This window comes from Pseudophryne corroboree, chromosome 12 (assembly GCF_028390025.1).
Source record: "Pseudophryne corroboree isolate aPseCor3 chromosome 12, aPseCor3.hap2, whole genome shotgun sequence".
Taxonomy (NCBI): Eukaryota; Metazoa; Chordata; class Amphibia; order Anura; family Myobatrachidae; genus Pseudophryne; species Pseudophryne corroboree.
Genome location: NC_086455.1, coordinates 170,014,524 through 170,024,173, shown reverse-complemented (window position 1 = coordinate 170,024,173; position 9,650 = coordinate 170,014,524).

Sequence of the window (9,650 nt, the reverse complement as noted above, 5' to 3'; positions counted from 1 at the left end):
CACAGCAGTACCCCTTATACATGTTACGCCACACAGCAGTACCCCTTATACATGTTACACCACACAGTAGTACCCCTTATACATGTTACACCTCACTGTATTACCCTTAATTCATGTTACGTCACACAGTAGTACCCCTTATACATGTTACGCCACACAGTAGTACCCCTTATACATGTTACGCCACACAGTAGTACCCCTTATACATGTTATGTCACACAGTAGTACCCCTTATACATGTTACGCCACACAGCAGTACCCCTTATACATGTTACGTCACACAGTAGTACCCCTTATACATGTTACGCCACACAGTAGTACCCCTTATATATGTTACGCCACACAGTAGTACCCCTTATACATGTTACGCCACACAGCAGTACCCCTTATACATGTTATGTCACACAGCAGTACTCCTTATACATGTTACGTCACACAGTATTACCCCCTATACATGTTACGTCTCACAGTAGTACCCCTTATACATGTTACACCTCACAGTATTACCCTTAATTCATGTTACACCACACAGTAGTACCCCTTATACATGTTACACCTCACAGTATTACCCTTAATTCATATTACGTCACACAGTAGTACCCCTTATACATATTACGCCACACAGTAGTACCCCTTATACATGTTACGCCACACAGTAGTACCCCTTATACATGTTATGTCACACAGTAGTACCCCTTATACATGTTATGCCACACAGTATTACCCCTATACACTTTACGCCACACAGCAGTACCCCTTATACATGTTCGGCACACAGCAGTACCCCTTATATATGTTATGCCACACAGCAGTACCCCTTATACATGTTACGTTACACAGTAGTACCCCTTATACATGTTACGCCACACAGTAGTACCCCTTCTACATGTTACGCCACACAGTAGTACCCCTTATACATGTTACGCCACACAGCAGTAGCCCTTATACATGTTATGTCACACAGCAGTACTCCTTATACATGTTACGTCACACAGTATTACCCCTTATACATGTTACACATTACAGTATTACCCTTAATTCAGGTTACACCACACAGTAGTACCCCTCATACATGTTAGACCTCACAGTATTACCCTTAATTCATGTTACGTCACACAGTAGTACCCCTTATACATGTTACGCCACACAGTAGTACCCCTTATACATGTTATGTCACACAGCAGTACTCCTTATACATGTTATGTCACACAGTAGTACCCCTTATACATGTTACGTCACACAGTAGTTCCCCTTATACATTTTACGCCACACAGTAGTACCCCTTATATATGTTATGCCACACAGCAGTACCCCTTATACATGTTACGTCACACAGTAGTACCCCTTATACATGTTACGCCACACAGTAGTACCCCTTATACATGTTATGTCACACAGTAGTACCCCTTATACATGTTATGCCACACAGTATTACCCCTATACACTTTACGCCACACAGCAGTACCCCTTATACATGTTCGGCACACAGCAGTACCCCTTATATATGTTATGCCACACAGCAGTACCCCTTATACATGTTACGTCACACAGTAGTACCCCTTATACATGTTACGCCACACAGTAGTACCCCTTCTACATGTTACGCCACACAGTAGTACCCCTTATACATGTTACGCCACACAGCAGTAGCCCTTATACATGTTATGTCACACAGCAGTACTCCTTATACATGTTACGTCACACAGTATTACCCCTTATACATGTTACACATTACAGTATTACCCTTAATTCAGGTTACACCACACAGTAGTACCCCTCATACATGTTAGACCTCACAGTATTACCCTTAATTCATGTTACGTCACACAGTAGTACCCCTTATACATGTTACGCCACACAGTAGTAACCCTTATACATGTTATGTCACACAGCAGTACTCCTTATACATGTTATGTCACACAGTAGTACCCCTTATACATGTTACGTCACACAGTAGTTCCCCTTATACATTTTACGCCACACAGTAGTACCCCTTATATATGTTATGCCACACAGCAGTACCCCTTATACATGTTACGTCACACAGTAGTACCCCTTATACATGTTACGCCACACAGTAGTACCCCTTATACATGTTACGTCACACAGTAGTACCCCTTATACATGTTACGCCACACAGTAGTACCCCTTATACATGTTACGTCACACAGTAGTACCCCTTATACATGTTACGCCACACAGTAGTACCCCTTATACATGTTACGTCACACAGTAGTACCCCTTATACATGTTACGTCACACAGTAGTACCCCTTATACATGTTACGCCACACAGCAGTACCCCTTATACATGTTATGTCACACAGCAGTACTCCTTATACATGTAACGTCACACAGTAGTACCCCTTATACATGTTACGCCACACAGTAGTACCCCTTATACATGTTACGCCACACAGTAGTACCCCTTATACATGTTACGCCACACAGCAGTACCCCTTATACATGTTATGTCACACAGCAGTACTCCTTATACATGTTACGTCACACAGTATTACCCCTTATACATGTTACACATTACAGTATTACCCTTAATTCATGTTACACCACACAGTAGTACCCCTCATACATGTTACACCTCACAGTATTACCCTTAATTCATGTTACGTCACACAGTAGTACCCCTTATACATGTTACGCCACACAGTAGTACCCCTTATACATGTTACGCCACACAGTAGTACCCCTTATACATGTTACGCCACACAGCAGTACCCCTTATACATGTTATGTCACACAGCAGTACTCCTTATACATGTTACGTCACACAGTATTACCCCCTATACATGTTACACCACACAGTAGTACCCCTTATACATGTAACGCCACACAGTAGTACCCCTTATACATGTTACGCCACACAGTAGTACCCCTTATACATGTTACGCCACACAGCAGTACCCCTTATATATTTTACACCACACAGTAGTACCCCTTATACATGTTATGCCACACAGCAGTACCCCTTATACATGTTATGTCACACAGCAGTACTCCTTATACATGTAACGTCACACAGTAGTACGCCTTATACATGTTACACCTCACAGTATTACCCTTAATTCATGTTACACCACACAGTAGTACCCCTTATACATGTTACACCTCACAGTATTACCCTTAATTCATGTTACGTCACACAGTAGTTCCCTTTATACATGTTACGCCACACAGTAGTACCCCTTATACATGTTACACCTCACAGTAGTACCCCTTATACATGTTACACCTCACAGTATTACCCTTAATTCATGTTATGCCACACAGCAGTACCCCTTATACATGTTACGTCACTCAGTAGTACCCCTTATACATGTTACGCCACACAGTAGTACCCCTTATACATGTTACGTCACACAGTAGTACCCCTTATACATGTTACGCCACACAGCAGTACCCCTTATACATGTTATGTCACACAGCAGTACTCCTTATACATGTAACGTCACACAGTAGTACGCCTTATACATGTTACACCTCACAGTATTACCCTTAATTTATGTTACACCACACAGTAGTACCCCTTATACATGTTACACCTCACAGTATTACCCTTAATTCATGTTACGTCACACAGTAGTTCCCCTTAAACATGTTACGCCACACAGTAGTACCCCTTATACATGTTACGCCACACAGTAGTACCCCTTATACATGTTATGTCACACAGCAGTACTCCCAATACATGTTATGTCACACAGTAGTACCCCTTATACATGTTACGTCACACAGTAGTACCCCTTGTACATGTTATGCCACACAGTATTACCCCTATACATTTTACGCCACACAGCAGTACCCCTTATACATGTTCGCCACACAGCAGTACCCCTTATATATGTTATGCCACACAGCAGTACCCCTTATACATGTTACGTCACACAGTAGTACCCCTTATACATGTTACGTCACACAGTAGTACCCCTTATACATGTTACGCCACACAGTAGTACCCCTTATACATGTTACGCCACACAGTAGTACCCCTTATACATGTTACTCCACACAGTATTACCCCCTATACATGTTACGCCACACAGCAGTACCCCTTATACATGTTACGCCACACAGCAGTACCCCTTATACATGTTACACCACACAGTAGTACCCCTTATACATGTTACACCTCACAGTATTACCCTTAATTCATGTTACGTCACACAGTAGTACCCCTTATACATGTTACGCCACACAGTAGTACCCCTTATACATGTTACGCCACACAGTAGTACCCCTTATACATGTTATGTCACACAGTAGTACCCCTTATACATGTTACGCCACACAGCAGTACCCCTTATACATGTTACGTCACACAGTAGTACCCCTTATACATGTTACGCCACATAGTAGTACCCCTTATATATGTTACGCCACACAGTAGTACCCCTTATACATGTTACGCCACACAACAGTATCCATTATACATGTTACGCCACACAGCATTACCCCTTATACATGTTACTCCACACAGTATTACCCCCTATACATGTTACGCCACACAGCAGTACCCCTTATACATGTTACGCCACACAGCAGTACCCCTTATACATGTTACACTACACAGTAGTACCCCTTATACATGTTACACCTCACTGTATTACCCTTAATTCATGTTACGTCACACAGTAGTACCCCTTATACATGTTACGCCACACAGTAGTACCCCTTATACATGTTACGCCACACAGTAGTACCCCTTATACATGTTATGTCACACAGTAGTACCCCTTATACATGTTACGCCACACAGCAGTACCCCTTATACATGTTACGCCACACAGCAGTACCCCTTATACATGTTATGTCACACAGCAGTACTCCTTATACATGTTACGTCACACAGTATTACCCCTTATACATGTTACACATTACAGTATTACCCTTAATTCAGGTTACACCACACAGTAGTACCCCTCATACATGTTACACCTCACAGTATTACCCTTAATTCATGTTACGTCACACAGTAGTACCCCTTATACATGTTACGCCACACAGTAGTACCCCTTATACATGTTATGTCACACAGCAGTACTCCTTATACATGTTATGTCACACAGTAGTACCCCTTATACATGTTACGTCACACAGTAGTTCCCCTTATACATTTTACGCCACACAGTAGTACCCCTTATATATGTTATGCCACACAGCAGTATCCCTTATACATGTTACGTCACACAGTAGTACCCCTTATACATGTTACGCCACACAGTAGTACCCCTTATACATGTTACGTCACACAGTAGTACCCCTTATACATGTTACGCCACACAGTAGTACCCCTTATACATGTTACGTCACACAGTAGTACCCCTTATACATGTTACGCCACACAGAAGTACCCCTTATACATGTTACGTCACACAGTAGTACCCCTTATACATGTTACGCCACACAGCAGTACCCCTTATACATGTTATGTCACACAGCAGTACTCCTTATACATGTAACGTCACACAGTAGTACCCCTTATACATGTTACGCCACACAGTAGTACCCCTTATACATGTTACGCCACACAGTAGTACCCCTTATACATGTTACGCCACACAGCAGTACCCCTTATACATGTTATGTCACACAGCAGTACTCCTTATACATGTTACGTCACACAGTATTACCCCTTATACATGTTACACCTCACAGTATTACCCTTAATTCATGTTACGTCACACAGTAGTACCCCTTATACATGTTACGTGACAGTAGTACCCCTTATACATGTTACGCCACACAGCAGTACCCCTTATACATGTTATGTCACACAGCAGTACTCCTTATACATGTAACGTCACACAGTAGTACCCCTTATACATGTTACGCCACACAGTAGTACCCCTTATACATGTTATGCCACACAGTAGTACCCCTTATACATGTTACGCCACACAGCAGTACCCCTTATACATGTTATGTCACACAGCAGTACTCCTTATACATGTCACGTCACACAGTATTACCCCTTATACATGTTACACCTCACAGTATTACCCTTAATTCATGTTACGTCACACAGTAGTACCCCTTATACATGTTACGCCACACAGTAGTACCCCTTATACATGTTACGCCACACAGTAGTACCCCTTATACATGTTACGCCACACAGCAGTACCCCTTATACATGTTATGTCACACAGCAGTACTCCTTATACATGTTACGTCACACAGTATTACCCCTTATACATGTTACACCTCACAGTATTACCCTTAATTCATGTTACGTCACACAGTAGTACCCCTTATACATGTTACGTGACACAGTAGTACCCCTTATACATGTTACGCCACACAGCAGTACCCCTTATACATGTTATGTCACACAGCAGTACTCCTTATACATGTAACGTCACACAGTAGTACCCCTTATACATGTTACGCCACACAGTAGTACCCCTTATACATGTTATGCCACACAGTAGTACCCCTTATACATGTTACGCCACACAGCAGTACCCCTTATACATGTTATGTCACACAGCAGTACTCCTTATACATGTTACGTCACACAGTATTACCCCTTATACATGTTACACCTCACAGTATTACCCTTAATTCATGTTACGTCACACAGTAGTACCCCTTATACATGTTACGCCACACAGTAGTACCCCTTATACATGTTACGCCACACAGTAGTACCCCTTATACATGTTACGCCACACAGCAGTACCCCTTATACATGTTATGTCACACAGCAGTACTCCTTATACATGTTATGTCACACAGCAGTACTCCTTATACATGTTATGTCACACATCAGTACTCCTTATACATGTTACGTCACACAGTAGTACCCCTTATACATGTTACGCCACACAGTAGTACTCCTTATACATGTTACGTCTCACAGTAGTACCCCTTATACATGTTACACCTCACAGTATTACCCTTTATTCATGTTACACCACACAGTAGTACCCCTTATACATGTTACACCTCACAGTATTACCCTTTATTCATGTTACACCACACAGTAGTACCCCTTATACATGTTACGCCACACAGTAGTACCCCTTATACATGTTACGCCACACAGTAGTACCCCTTATACATGTTACACCACACAGCAGTACCCCTTATACATGTTATGTCACACAGCAGTACTCCTTATACATGTTACGTCACACAGTATTACCCCCTATACATGTTACGTCACACAGTAGTACCCCTTATACATGTTACGCCACACAGTAGTACCCCTTATACATGTTACGCCTCACAGCAGTACTCCTTATACATGTTATGTCACACAGCAGTACTCCTTATACATGTTACGTCACACAGTATTACCCCCTATACATGTTACACCTCACAGTATTACCCTTTATTCATGTTACACCACACAGTAGTACCCCTTATACATGTTACACCTCACAGTATTACCCTTTATTCATGTTACACCACACAGTAGTACCCCTTATACATGTTACGCCACACAGTAGTACCCCTTATACATGTTACGCCACACAGCAGTACCCCTTATACATGTTATGTCACACAGCAGTACTCCTTATACATGTTACGTCACACAGCAGTCCTCCTTATACATGTTACGTCACACAGTAGTACCCCTTATACATGTTACGCCACACAGTAGTACCCCTTATACATGTTACGCCACACAGCAGTACCCCTTATACATGTTACGCCACACAGCAGTACCCCTTATACATGTTACGCCACACAGTAGTACCCCTTATACATGTTACACCACACAGTAGTACCCCTTATACATGTTACTCCACACAGTAGTACCCCTTATACATGTTACGTCACACAGTATTACCCCCTATACATGTTACGTCACACAGTATTACCCCCTATACATGTTACGCCACACAGTGAAGCCCTGTTCATCACATTACACTACACAACATTACCCATTATACACACAAGAAGTTGTAGCTGCAGCACAACTTATATTTCATGCCTGAACACACTAACAACTGTGGTTGCCATTACCTAACTCAGAAAATATATGTTTTTCTCTTTATTGTTTAATTATACCCCTTTCACAAATAACCCGGTATCGACCCAGTAAATTGCCGGGTTGACACGGATCGCTGTGCGGTGTGAAAGGGGTCAGTGACCCATTCCCGGGTCACCTGACCCAGCAAAGAAGGGTTATTCCCGGGTTTAATACCGGGTCAGGTGCAGTGTGAATGAGGTTGCCGGGTCGATGCGACACAGCATAGGCAGAGACAGCGCGGAGATGATCTCATCTCCCAGCGCAGCCTCCGCCCCCGATGCCACTGCGGCCCCCGAACCGGCATATTGCAACCTGGCATTACGATGTAAAAGGGGTTTTATTTTTTCCTAAATATTGTTCACCAGGGGTACAAACATCTATTCCCATTCGGGAATTATTCTTGAAATATTATACTAGCCCTGATTCACCAATTGGCGTAATAGAGATTCATTTTTGAGTAGTAATCCAAAACAGTGTTCTCCTTCATTTATTACTTTGTGCCTAATACTGTCTAATCATTTGAACCTATTGTGGCAGAAAATCCACGGTGCCACAATGCAGAGGCAATACTCACCACTTGATTACCTGGGAGTAGGCTGGTTGTCAGGTCCAGTCCAGGTTTTGCAGTATGCTGGGGTTCACAACCAAGCAATCAGCTCCGCCTGTGAGCTGGGCTTAAGGCTTTGCTGGAAGCAGAGCACAGGGCTCCTGATGCCGGATAAGCTGACCAGGTGATAGGCTGGGGGTGGTAGCGGTTGTGACATTATGTAATAGGATTTATGAAAAAGCTTCTACTGTATATCTACTGATACTAGCAACAAAATCTGCTACATTGGGGGTGGCTCCCAGTATTTGGTCATGGCCATGACTCCACCATAACCCAAGCCCATCATTGTTCTCTACAGCAGGGGGAAAGATTCCTATATCAACCAATGTAGCAAGGACCACTGTACTAGTGCGGTCACTGGCCCTGCTACTTTCAGCCATCTCTCTCCTTGTCTGGAGAGGCCACGGGCACAGTGACAGGCCCATATCTGGATGGATTGTGGCTCTGTTCTATGCAGCAGGTCCTGGCTATGGGGCAAGGCAGTGCTGGGGATCCGGAATTTGTATGGTCCAGTCCCCACCTGTCCCCATGGCATCAGAGCTCAGCAGCGGAGGATCGCCACCACAGCTCCAAGTGTGCAAGTAATGGTGGCGGATCTGCATCATATCTGATGTTGAATTTGACACCAGTGGTGAGCCAATCATAGCTCACGCACCGGTGGCCAATCAGCAAGGGCGGTGGTGAGACAATCACGGCTCACCACATCATAGCCCCACCCCCTGGTACTGGCTTATACTAGCTAGCGTCGGGCGTGGGAGTTCAGTTTCACGTCTGGGAAGGAGCAGTGAAGAACTCCCAAAGAGAGAAGGCAGAAGACATTCGGGAAGACGCCGGAAGTCCTGGAGTGTGGAATTCAATGTAAAAGAGCTTAAACAGGGTGCCGCCTGCCGGGTGAAGATCAAAAAGAGCCAACACCTGTTGGTGAAAATGTCAGAAGCACTGAGGGAGTGGTGTGCAAAGTAAAGGAGCTAACACTGGCCAACGCTGCCCAGGTGAAGGCTTCAGGAAGGGTTTAGCTAAGCCAAAATCCTCTGGACTGGCAAGT